Raw genomic sequence first — 13,879 nt, forward strand, 5'->3', positions numbered from 1 at the left:
AAAATGCATGATGCCTTTGTTTTTAATGGTTGAATTCTATTCCATTGTGTAGATGTACCACATTCTCTATTCATTCTTCAGTTGTGGGACATCTAAGTTGTTTCCATTTTCTGGCTATTATGAATAAAGCTATCAACATAGTGAAGCAACGATATCAATTCTTTTACTATACTATTTTATCAATTTTTTTGGAATTCTATGTGTACATACAAAGTCTCAGTGTATTTCAACTACTTGTACTTCCTAACTTTGACCACTCAGAATGCCCTCTATTCATATAGTCTTGCCAATTTGATGTCCTTTAAACCACTTAAACAAACAAACAGAAAAAAGCAAAATAAACCGAATTTCCTGAAATCAAATAGTGGTGCCTCTGATTAAAACATAATTCCCTAGGTGCCGGCAACATCAATGAATTCTCAGTATTCCTTCCCTAGCAGTCTACAATGTGAACAGATACTCCACTGGAGTGGTTTCATGTGTCCCTTCCCTATCCATTGTGGAATATTGGCTAGCTTCCTCCTGTGTTGTCCACCCTTCCAGATGTTTTTTTTTTTTTTTTTAACTTAAGTCATTAAAAAAAGATAAACTTTGCTGAATCCGAAAATATTATTTGTTACTAAAGTCAACTTAAATGCCCTGATATGTTGATGTAAATTGACTTTTGAATTTTAATTTTCAAATTCTCTATAATTATACAGAAGAAAAAAATTATCTCTTAATTTCAGAATTTTTTCACTCTGTAGGTTATGTTTTGAATCTGAAACAACAGATTCATGTCTAAACCCTTGCTCTCCAGCTCATGGCACTGACCTGACGGTTTGTGAAACTTTGAAATAGCAAGGCAAACCCTTTGAAGGATAATAGTCTGACTACTAATTGTGCCCACTATTTCCTTCCTAAGTGTTAGCAGGATGGGAGATACTTCAACTGTACTCTTTCTCTACCTCAAAACTGTTCCACCAAGTGTTCCATAGCACGATTAACCACAGTGGTTCAGACACCATCATTCTAAATATCTGCCTTCTTCCCTGCATTGTTCTTGCTAGCCATTTTGTCATGGAAATGAGAAAAGGAACAAAGACCATGTGTGGAGAAGTCATGATGCTCACTGTGTTACACAGTCATCCACAGAGACTACCTATACCAGTGAGACTATCAAATAAGGAGGGTTGCTGGCTTATATGTCTTAGAACCTCACAAATTTTCTAACAAATGGGGAATGCTTCAAAATACTAAGGAGTAAATACGTTGGCATTATTTTATATCTCAATTCAAATTCTTCCACATTTCATTTTGTGTTATTTTGTTAAATGCTATATTTTCTGTGCCCTGTAACTTTATAAAGAAAATATTGTAGTTTGAAAAGCAGTTACCAAAATCTAAGCTTGCAGTTTCACTCCATTTCTGCTCTAACAAGTCATCTTTAAAATAGATTGCCTCATAAAAGCAGGTGGCACATTTACCTATTAGGATGTTCAGAAAGGCTGTTGAAGAGATGGCTTCTGTTTGGTGTGAGACACTCAGTATACTGTCAGGTCAGAAATAATAATTTTTGTTTATTTATCCCATATATATATATATATATATATATATATATATATATATATGGGATATATATATGGGATATAATATATATATAGAGAGATAATTTATTACTATTTCTTCACATGAGTTGGAAATATAGACAAAAAATAAAATATAGAAAACTTCTGTGAAAACACAATGTCCTCTTCTCAATGTAGTTTTATCTCTAAGTTGGTCATAATAAAAACATATAAACGTTAATAGTGCCAAGGCTAAGACTCAGAAGTAAAATTGATCGTTCCCAGGAAACATTGAATTCTATATGCAAAGTTTTAGTGCTTCAGAATACATGAAGAAATTCATACCAAGATCAAATAACATTAGCAAGTTACTCACTTACAGTAATTAAAGATTTAGCAGAGAATACATTTTACATACTTTTATTAACTATGTGTAATTTTATATCTACATTATGTATTCAATGTATATAGTCTTACACTTGAATGTGAAAGGCAAAAACATTAGTTCATAATTTTTACTTCTTTTTAATGTTTTAATATATATTTATATTTTTGATAACTGAAGAGGAAGAAGTGGAAATAACCTGCTTTCTAAAGTTGCACAGAGTTAGGGCACATATCCCACAAAATATATACTTAATATCTGTGAGGGCACAGGTTACTTAAGTGCATATGTAGAGTGTAGAATGCAATTCATATTAACTTTGAAAAAATGGACTGTACTGTTTAAACAGCAGAGTTATTTTTGTACTGTGGTCATTGTCTGATCTAGTTCTCATTACACTCTCTGATGCTGACATTCATGATATATCTAAGCTAAAAGAATAAATTGAATGAAGCCCTAGATGACCTAAGAGTTCAAAGCTTTCAGTTCTGGCGATAGCCCATATTAGGTGCAACCTGTAGCATACCCTGTCTTGGTTTATGATAGAAGACATTATGAACTAATAGCTGTATAAATTCAGGACAAGGTATAGAACCAGAAAGAAACAAGGAAGGGAGGAAAGAAAGAAGCAAGAATAGAAGGAGAGAGAAGAGAAGGAGGAGGAAATAGGGATGGAGGAAGGGAAGGAGGAAGGAAAAGGTACAGGAAGGGAGAAAGGGTGGGAGAGAGGAAGGAAGGAAGGAAGGAAGGAAGGAAGGAAGGAAGGAAGGAAGGAAGGAAGGAAGGAAGGAGGGAAGGAGGGAAGGAGGGAAGGAGGGAAGGAGGGAAGGAGGGAAGGGGAAGGGGAAGGGAAAGAAAGGGAAGGGAAAGAAAGGGAAGGGAAGGGAGGGGAGGAGGGGAGGAGGGAAGAAGGCAAGAAGTAAAGGAAACCCTAAAAGGAAAACTAATAGAGCATATAAGAATATTCATTGATTTACAAAGCCAAGTAGACAAAGATTAAAATCAAAGGCTAATAGCTATCAAAAGTGACAAGGTGGGCAGCCAAAAAAAAAAAAAAAAAAAAAAAAAGGAATGAGAAACTGAGCCATTCTGTCAGTCCCAGAGGACTGCTTATTTTGATAGAAACTAAAATTCCAATCATGTAACCATGATGGTAGCTCATAAAGGTGGAGTGTGAAATTGCAATTGTAACATGAAGGTACTGAAATCACTGCCAGCCTGCGGTTTCATCTTTTCATATCTAAACATGATAATTTAACTTGATTGATTGAATTTGAACAGACAATGTTAGTGAATGAAGGATGTTATTGTTCTGATTAAAGATTTTAAAATGTGTCAGCATGTGGTAGAATATCACATCAAATGTGAGACAATATTCTCTCCCAATCCTAGAAAATGAGATAAAAATGCAATTGATATAGCATGTTTGATTTTTGAATTCATTGTCTTATTGTTAAATGTGTATTTGCTCTGTGTATATTTACCTGAGATGCTTATAGGTATAGCTAACATTGTATGGAGTTCAAGGCGGGGGTACTATGTTGTAATATTTAAATTTGTCTTGTTCCAGTCCATTATTTCTCTAATTTATTTTGCTGCGATCTCCCTTTTGTTAAATATCCACACAGGAGACACATCAAGTGATCTTGTTTCAAAAGAGAACCAGAATGAGAACCGAACTGCTGTCCTGGGTGCCAGTAAATTATAAGATGATAAGGAGAAACAAAATGTGTACATTGTAGCATTCCTGATTTCAATTCAGAAATAGCAAATAAAGATTATGTAAGTAGAGCTTTAGTTTTAGCTAAAATATTAGTGTTAGTATAATCTATTTATTTGAGAAATTTTAAGTGATTCTTACATAAAATTACTTTGGGAACACAATTTTATAGGAAATATTAGTGTGTATCACTCGACTTTGATAACCTCCCAGGATGATATGACGTGATCTGGATGCTTTCTCAATAAAGAAAGTCCCTAAAGATAACTTAGAAATGCCTTTCACCTAGAAATAGTCTATCTTATTTTATAGGTGCATGAAAGAACAATATTCTTTTAATTTCTCTCAGTAATCAGAATGCTTTCATACTTTGTTTGAATTATTACCATAATGATAACAATTGTAAGAATGTGACACCTCACATAAATTTTGATAGCTAATTCCTATAGTTTTTAATGTCAGACCTCAAATTACAACGACAGGAGCTCGTGTATTTTAGCTAGATTTTAAGTTTCTGTTAGGTAGTATTCATTCTGTCAATATTTATTGAATCATAGTATACATATGGAAATACATAAGTATATGTACTTTCCTGGAAGCAAGAATCAATGGCAATTTATTAACCTACATTTATACTATTGTGAATGTATCATCAGTAAAGCATTCTACCTCCAATTACAAAGCACAATTTAAACATACAGAGATGGAATTATTTTATTTATTCAGAAAATTACGTGATGAATTTGGTATTGAAAACAGCACCTGAGAAGAGGGAAAGACTCCTTGCCTTTGACACTTATATATTATTAGCAGCTCACAGCGGCCCAGGTCTGCTTTCTGTCACTGTAACCAAAACCTGAGAAAATTCACTTCCAGCCAGGAATGATTTCTATTAGATGATGGCTTCAATGTTTGCAGTACATTGTTGCTTTGCTCCATTGACTTAAACCTGAAACAGCACAGCATAGTATGCAGAGATTCTGTACCAGAGAAAAACCTTCACTTTTGTAATGAAAACAAAAGGGTGAGGGGGGATGGGGTCCCATAATCCCCTTGAGGGTTCCCCACTAGGGTCAGCCATATTCTACATGTACCACAGGCCCCACTCCAAGCCTATAAGGTGTGGACTTTACAGAATCATTTTATTTTAACCTTACTACCAGCAACTAACAAAAGTCATATGGCATGCCCTTAGAATTTCTGGAGGCAAAGTAAACTTTATTTGTATCATTAAGTTTAACAAGTAAACTAGCTAAAGTGTCCATGCCTATGAGTGAATTAGCTAACTACTCTGAGGAATAAGACCACCACCCCACCATTAAAAACAAACAAACAACAACAACAACAACAACTTGTTGATAAAATAATAATTCAATGCCAGTACTTTGACTGAGAGATGCCCTGCTGTGATGCTGGTCCCATTCTGCTGTATCAACCTGGCAATGGCTCTTTGGCCTAGAATTCTCCTAGGGTTGGAATGGGAATTTTCTCTGTCAATTCATGTTTGAATATTTGGTCCCTAGTTAGAGTAACTGTTTGGAAGGTTTATCAGGTATGGCCTCATTGGAAGAGGAATGACACCGGAGAGAAGCTAGGAACTTTCAAAAATCCTTGTCATTCCCAGATAGTGCTTGTAGCCTGGCACTGTCCTTACCTTATCTACTCTACCTTCCCCCACTGGTTCCCTCCGCTCTTGTCTCAACATGTCAGCTCTCAGCTATCAATCCAATGCCATGCCTAACATTACAATGTTGCCATGTTCTAACATGGTGAGGATCATAGACACTACTATCTCTAAAACTGTAACCCCACAAATGAACTGCTTCTAGTTGTTATAAGTTGCCTTGATTACAGTATTTTGTCTCAATAGAAAACTAACCAAGGCACTCTCCAAACTTCAGCTGAATCTATTACCAAAAAGCATTAAAGTGGAAAATGTTCATGTATTCTACCTGTTAGAATAAGGAAGGATGGTAAGTGTTGTGCCTAGGTACCCTTAGGAAATTTAAGCACTAATCATATGTAGACAGGAAACCATTTTTGCTACAAAGAGTATAACAATCTAATCTAGTTGGTAATTTAGAGAAAGCTTTCTGAGTGTGCTTTCTTTTTAAGAGATAAATTATCTAAAATTAACAACAGGAATATTTTCTGTCGTCTGATGATATTAATCATTCTTAATGAAATGTACTGGGCATCTTCAGGAATTACAAATGTTTCCTCACTGCCTTGTGCTGCTTGCAGAGTCTGAACAAACTACAGACTGTGATATTCAGAGGAGACAGGTCATACATGCATGTACACACACATGCCCATGCACACGCACACACACACACACACACACACACACACACTCCAGTCAAAGAAATGACAGTCAAGGGGGAGATATATTAAAAAGGAAAGAAATTCATAATGAAAACATTCCTTTAGGTTACTTTGTACTGTTTATTGAAGCTCTTAACTCTTATACTTGAGAATGTGATTATATTGTAAGGTTGGAATTAGCATCAGCAAAACACGACAGGGCTTGTAATTTGATCAATTCTCTTATAACAAGAGGCAATCTGTATATATATATATACATAGGAGTAGCATGTAGGGACAAAGGGACAGGAAAGTGAATGGGAATCACAATCATAGCCATCTGTAAGCCATGTAGTCACCTGTAGAAATTAAGCTTGTCATCCCTGACTATCCCCCAAACACCTCTAATTGTGTAGATTCTATTGTTCTATTCCGCTATGGCTTTTCTACCAAGAAACTGAAGAGAATATTGAAGAGTCGTGATTTCATAATGATTAGCGAAGAAAGACTTCCCTAAAATTTGATTGGAAGCTCAAAACTGAAAAGTAGGGAGTGTCTAGGATTAGCTTGTGAAGAAGAAATTCAGGCAAAGGAAATGGAATGATAAACACAATGATACTAAGATTTATAGGTGGAAAAGTTAAATTCTTCATAGGTGAAGCTACGATTTTATTTGGAATTAATAAAAATTAAAGTGAAAAATAATTGGAATTAATGAAACCAAACACAGAGTATTATTTTCTTTTTTAAAATTCATGAATGTGTATAACAAATGGGGCCAAAACTTTATGATTTTCTTATAATTTACTCAGTAGCTTTTTACTAAATATTATGATGTTAAAGACAGCATATCTGCAGGCAATAATTTTATGTATTTTTAAAAATTAATTCATTAATTGGTTAGGATGGGTCTCACTTAAAATATAGAGTAGTCTATAACCTGCTAGGTAACACAAGATGAACTTAAAATTTCTCTTACAACAGCCTGTCAACTTTTAAAGTCACAAGGATGGACTACCATACTTGGCTAGTATTTTGAAATTGATTTATTATTAATTGGCTCATAATTTATAGCTAAAGATTATGTAGGTAAGTAATTCATGGTGTATTAATTAAGCATATTTTATTTATTTAAAATCTCCTTAATATTTATACTAAACAAACTTCTAAATTCTATAAATCCATTTTTGTGTAGTTCTCCTTTAAATAAAAAAGATCATACATTTAAATATTGACTGAGTAGAATGAAATATATCCACACCCATATTAGATTATATGCTATTATCTTCTAGCATATGATCTAGTTACTCATAATAGAGTTGAAAGGATGATAAAGGAAAATGAAATAAAGAGTCATAGTAGGCAGTGATCTAATGAGCTCTCCCTGAAATGGTTTCATGGGTTCTTCTACTTTAAGGACATAAAAGGGGAACTAGATTCTTCCCAAACATCTTCACAAACACTCCATATATGTGATGTTTTCTTTTAAGCAAGATGGAAACAAAACACTGACCTGACTTTTTCAGAAAAAATTGTGAGACTGCCAAATGATCAGTTATATATCACCTATATCAGATCATGATGAGAAATAAATCCTAAATTGAGAATTATCTTGAAGAATAACCCCTTCTATTTTTCAAATCTGGAGTGTCATAAATGATAAAGACTTCTGAGACTACTGAGATAAAAATAATATATAATATATATTATATACATATGATATATATGATATATATATCATATATATATATGGTCCTGAAATAAAAATAAATTTATTAGATGGAGCAATATTGTCAAAGATAATACTAAAAAGATAAGGAACCTGACATGTAGAACACATAATAAACTGTTATGAAGCTTGACAATTTTGAACCTTAAAAAACAAACAAACAAACAAAAAAACAAACAAAAAAACCAACTACAACAACAACAAAAAACCCCAACAACTTAGGCTGATAACATTTCCGGATACACAGAGAGCACTAGTAGACTCAACAGTAGGTTTGAATAAAGAATGTTCTATGAGGATTGCTAGAGCATATATAGCCAAAAATAGTCTTACTACTTACACTGCAGGCTAAGTAGTCTTTAAACGGGACCAAAAGACATCCTCTGTCATTGTCTCTACCCAAGGGAGAGAGTGGTGATGAGGAGATGGGGGAGAAAGTGCTTAGGAAAGGAGCAGCAAGGAAAGCATTGAGGCAGAAAAGCAGAAGGAGAAATAGGAAGTTAAGAAGTAGGGAAGAGGAGGGGAAGAAAATGGCAGGGAGCAACAGGGAGGGAAGGGAAAGAAAAGAGGGAAGAGAAGATAGGATGAATCTGGAGACAGAGAGACATTGGTGGGACAGGGAAAAGGAAGGGGAAAGAGGAGTGAGTAGAGGAAGGGTGAATGAAATGAAAGAGGAGATGGAAGAAAAGAGTGAGAGGAAATTGAAGGAGTGTTGTTCTCTGAAGCTGAGGTAAAAGTTGGAGTGTAGACAAAGGTAGAAGGCCAGCCACTTCCCAGCAGCTGTGGCCCAAGTCTGTCAGTGCCACCCTGGAGTTAGCAGGCCATGCTTACCTTAGGATTTACTGAAAAGAAGTTTTGAATATTTGTTGAACAACATCATGGTGAACAAATACAAACCCATGGGACTAGAGAGATGACACAGCTGTTTAGAGTACTAGATGCTCTTCCAGGGACCGGGATTCAATTCCAAGGACCCATAGGGCAGCCTGAAACTGTCTAAAAGAAATATAAACCCAGACATGGTGTCCAAAGTATGATTGAGCTCATTATAAAGAAAAATCTAGATAATAAATATGAAAAGTGTGTAGTAAGTGTTCATATAACCCCTCACTCAAGATGAACATGATCTGAAAGTTTCTTCAAAGTGATTCAACCTTTGAATTGAGAAAAAATTAAGAGCAAAAAGTGACTTTAAAATATCTTATTTTCTTAGCCTGGAGATATGGCTCAGTGGTTAAGAGCACTAACTGGTCTTCCAGATGTCCTGAGTTCAATTCCCATCAACCACATGGTGGCTCACAACCATCGGTAATAGGATTTGGGGCCCTTTTCTGGTGTGCCTGAAGACATTTATAGTGCACCCATAAAACAGCAAATTCTTATTTTCTTTTCCAGACAGTTCATGAAGTGTCTTTACACTGTATGTTGAAGTAATGATAACATTCTAAATTAATTAAAGCCTCAATATAGCAACACATATATTTAGTGGGTAGAATATAAAAGAGAAAATAAAAAGAATAACAGGGCAGAAAAAGAGTCCCAGGAATATGACTTCCAGCGGATGGTGTATTTTTATGTTTGAATATTTAGGTTCCAGTAACAAGTATGACTGAAACTAGGGCATATATTTTGTGCAGAAGCACATACAGAGAGAGAAAGAGGGGAGAGTGAGAGAGACAGAGACCGAGACAGAGAGACAGAGAGAAATCCTGTTCAGACATTACTCAAGTTAATTATAGCAATACTTTTCCTCACTTGGGCCTTTCTGCTAGTTATACTTCTTACAGTCTGAAGTTTATATCCTAGGTATTCTGTACTTTTCGGATAACATCCACTTATCAGTGAGTACATATCATACATGTCCTTTTGGGTCTGAGTTACCTCACTCAGAATGATATTGTCTAGATACATCCATTTTCTGCAAAATGATATTCTCATTTTTAATAGTTGCGTAAATGAACTACATTTTCTGTATCCATTCTTCAGCTGGTGGACATCTAGGTTGTTTCCAGCCTCTTGCTATTACAAATAAGGCTGCTATGAACAGAGTGGAGCATGCGTCCTTGTGATATGGTGGAACATCTTTTGCGTACATGCCCCAAGAGTGGTATGGCTGCATCTTCTGGTAGAACTAATTCCAGTTTTCTGAGGAACTGCCAGATTGATTTCCGGAGTATACCAGTTTGTAATTCCACCAGCAATAGAGGAGTGTTCCTCTTTCTCCACATCCTTGCCAGCATGTGCTGGTAACTTGAGATTTTTATATTGGCCATTCTGATTGGTGTGAGGTGGAATCTCCATGTGGTCTTGATTTGCATTTCCCCGATCACTACGGATTTTGAATATTTCTTTAAGTGCTTTTTGGCCTTTTGAGAGTCTTCTCTTGTGAATTCTCTGTTTGGCTGTGTGCCCCATTTTAAAATTAGGTTATTTGGATTTTTGAAATACAACTAATAGCCCATATTGAGCTTTTTAAAACAAAACAAACTGATGAAGGGATTCTTGGTATTTTATTTAGTGGTTCTGGGAATCAAATTCAGCGCTAGTGCATGGAAGGTTAGCATTACGCCATTGAGGGAGCTCCGACTTTGACCCGGATTCCAACTTTGTGCAAGGTTTAAAATCCTAAAAGACCATTTACCTTCTTTAAAATTTATGTAGGGCATCATTTTATAAAATTTAATATAGAAATATTATTGATTATATTTGTAATTTCCACATTATTTTGCAAATTTACCTTTTTATATTATATCTTTGAATAAAATATACATCTACAATGGAATTAACAAAGTATGCTATGATATATCATTTGATACTAATTAATTCATCTCTCATATTAATTGAGTATTTATGTATCATCTGGTCAACATATAGAATATTCATCATAACTTCAATAGGCAAGAGACAAAAAATGGGGCTACATATATTTTAACTGTAATCTTACATTTTAATAAAAGATTAAAAAGGAATACATATTACATTTTTGTGAGCTTACATCATAACATCCAGGAGGAAAAAAAATGTTATCAAAGGCAGTATGAAAGTGTACAGTACTTGTTTGTTACTCTGCTTTTCTGTTGCTATAATAAATTACTTTGACAAAAGGTAATGCTGGTTTAAAAAAAGGGGGGGGAGGTTTATTGACTTGCACATTAGATTCTATCTTAAAAGAAAGCCAATACTGGAACTCAGGACAAGAACCTGGAGGCAAAAATAAAACAATAGGCATGAAAAAAATCCTAAAAGAATCAGAATAATTTAGAGGACAAAAGGATTTAATCTGATCATAATAGGAACTCTTCAGCTACAATGAATGAGACTGTGTTGTTGCAAGAATGAATAGAAAACAAAATAATAACTGGATATAAATCTTAGAAATGTACACACACTTTAATATTTAGTTATTAAAAAAACCTAAGGTAGCAGAGAAATTTAATGATATAGATAAAGTCTGTTCTACAGATGTTGCTGGGACGACTAAATGAATACACAGAAAATAATCAACATTAATTCCTACCTCACATCACACATAAATGTTAACTAAGACTGAAAAGAAGGTCAACGTGAGAGTTCATATTTCCCGAAAAAAATAGAGAATCTAGCATAATATACTAATTCCTATTTCTATTTTTATTTGGAAATTTCCTCCATGCATGCAATGGATTTTATTGACTTTCCTCCTTTTCCAGCAGAAACCCTTATTCCCAACAAGTTCCCAAAGAGAACATCTCAATCTTGGAATCATCAAAATGTTGCATATATATGATTAAAATTTGAGATGTTAAAAAGGCATATGAGCTTTAAAAATGTTAAATGAAAATATTTTAACAAGTTCTAGTCACTAAAGCATCCTGTCAAGAATAAACTAGCCACAAAGAGGGATAAATACTTTCAAAAAATTTTTTATTAAGGTGCTGGTAGAAGGAACATATTAGAAGTTCCCACAAAGTACAAAAATTAAAAAAAAAAGAGCAATTCAATTTTAAAAATGGGTGCAACTTGAACAGAGACATGGCTAGTAACACAGAAAAATAGGTTCAATACCATCCAGGGAAGGGGAAACTGAAACTATGGGTTTCCGTGTTTACCTGTCTGGATGGTGTAAGGTGATAAAATTGAAACTATTGGGGGAAAATATAAAATTTGTTTCTCTCTAAGAAGGAATTTTTCTGATTTGTAAAAATGGTGTATAAAGAAGACCATGTAACTGTTTTGTTTATAGCCATTATATGTAAGAAGTTGCGTGAATTTTACAGGTGTTTGCTTAATAAAAGAATCCAGGTATAGATGATCAAATATAGTTCTCTTTCTGAAGGTATATATCTATGTCAAACATAAATTCTTTGAAGGACATTCCAATAATTATATGCTGACATAATATGATATGATATGATATGATATGATATGATATGATATGATATGATATGATTCTTTTAGACAGGATCACCCTGTATTGATACAACTTGGCTGTACTTGAACTCACAGAGATTTACCTGCCTTTGCCACTCATGTGCTGGTATTAAAGCCATATGCCACAATGACTGGCCTATATATAACTTATTTTTATTATTTATAAAAATAGATACATTATAGAGATCTTGTACTAATATACAAACTAAAAGATAAGTTTCAAATATCTGTAAAGATAATTAATCTTTGTGTGTAAATTAATAGTAAAATAAGCATTATTACCTTTATATACAAACAAGTAAATAAGATGAAAGAGAGAAGTCACAGAAAGGACTAGTAATTTCTATTTTGATTAATGATTTACAAGCTGATTACAATTGTGCTGACAGTTTTGAACTATGTGAGTTTAGGAGGCACTGAAGGAATCCAGAATATCTCTTAAACACACACACACACACACAAACACAGCACACACAAATTTTGTTTCCTAATTCCATCTATTTTTCCCTCAACTATAACAAAAATTAAGTGGACTGTCTATCCCATTTTCCTCCTGAGTACAGGTTTCTATGATATTTGTGTTTGATAAAAGGCATTTTATCTCGTAAAGGATGTGCTGTCTAATTCATCAAACAACGATATATATTGCAACCCTCAGCTGAAACATGTATCAAAGGATGAGCACTTCGAAATAAAATAAAATGACACTGAAGGAGGAAAAGCAGAGTGGTCCAGAGAGGAAAAAAATAAATTAAAACAATGATATATTTCAGTTATGCACACTGCTCTGATGTTTAATCCCCAATACAAACAAGCTTGGTACCCTAGTTTTTCATCTTATTTTACATGCACAATACATACAATTCAGCTGAGGGTGAGAATAATTGATTGTGTTTTACTAGGTATGTTATCAAACGCTGACAACTTCCTGGTTATTCTCGCAGTGAATATGTACTATTATAGCCCAAGTCATAGAAAATATATGATTATGTGTTCTGGGATCTCACTCATCAAAATGTAACTGATCTTCAAGATCATTACATCGTTAAGATTAAATGGGAACCGCTATCAGCAAGAAATATATAGAGGGAAACATGCCATCATTTTTATTTGACCCAAGGATGCCTTTATGAAGCTACTTCCCACAGGTAAATAACAACCTCCACAATCCACACAACTCATATCTCTATCTCCACTGCCTGTATCTTCTGTGTTTCCTTTTCCCTATCATCTATCTCCCCTCTTTTCTCCCTCCTTAGTTGCCTCTTTCCCTTCTTTCATCCACTCCTCTACCACTCCATGTGTGCATGCATGCTTCTGTGCATCTGCGCTCATTTAAAAGGGAATTAAAAATGTGTTGATCAAGCTGTTTGACAGTCACTATACTGTGGCAAAAGATCAACAAACCTCTTTCAGCATTTCTTCACTTTATTATGCAATTTTTGTTGCAGAACATAACTATATCCACAATCGCATGTCTATGAATGTAAGTTTAACAAATAAGGTTTAGAAAATTACAATATTGTCAACCTGTTAACTAGCATCCTTCTTTTCAAAGTGGACACATAGCATGGGGATCATATTTTTCCACTTTAATTTTTTTCCTTAAATGCATTCTCACTGAGCCACAGTGAACATAAAATGGGTATGTGTTCCTTTCATGCCCACAGCAGATCACATTCAGACATAATTGGCAGCAATGCAGCCCAGCACTGCACTTGACAAACATGGATGCAGCTTATACCTGTAAAAAACAAGAACTAGATAATGGAAAAAAATAGAAG

The sequence above is a fragment of the Mus caroli genome, unplaced genomic scaffold (genome assembly GCF_978045245.1).
Source record: "Mus caroli unplaced genomic scaffold, Mus_caroli_1 scaffold_10, whole genome shotgun sequence".
Classification (NCBI taxonomy): domain Eukaryota; kingdom Metazoa; phylum Chordata; class Mammalia; order Rodentia; family Muridae; genus Mus; species Mus caroli.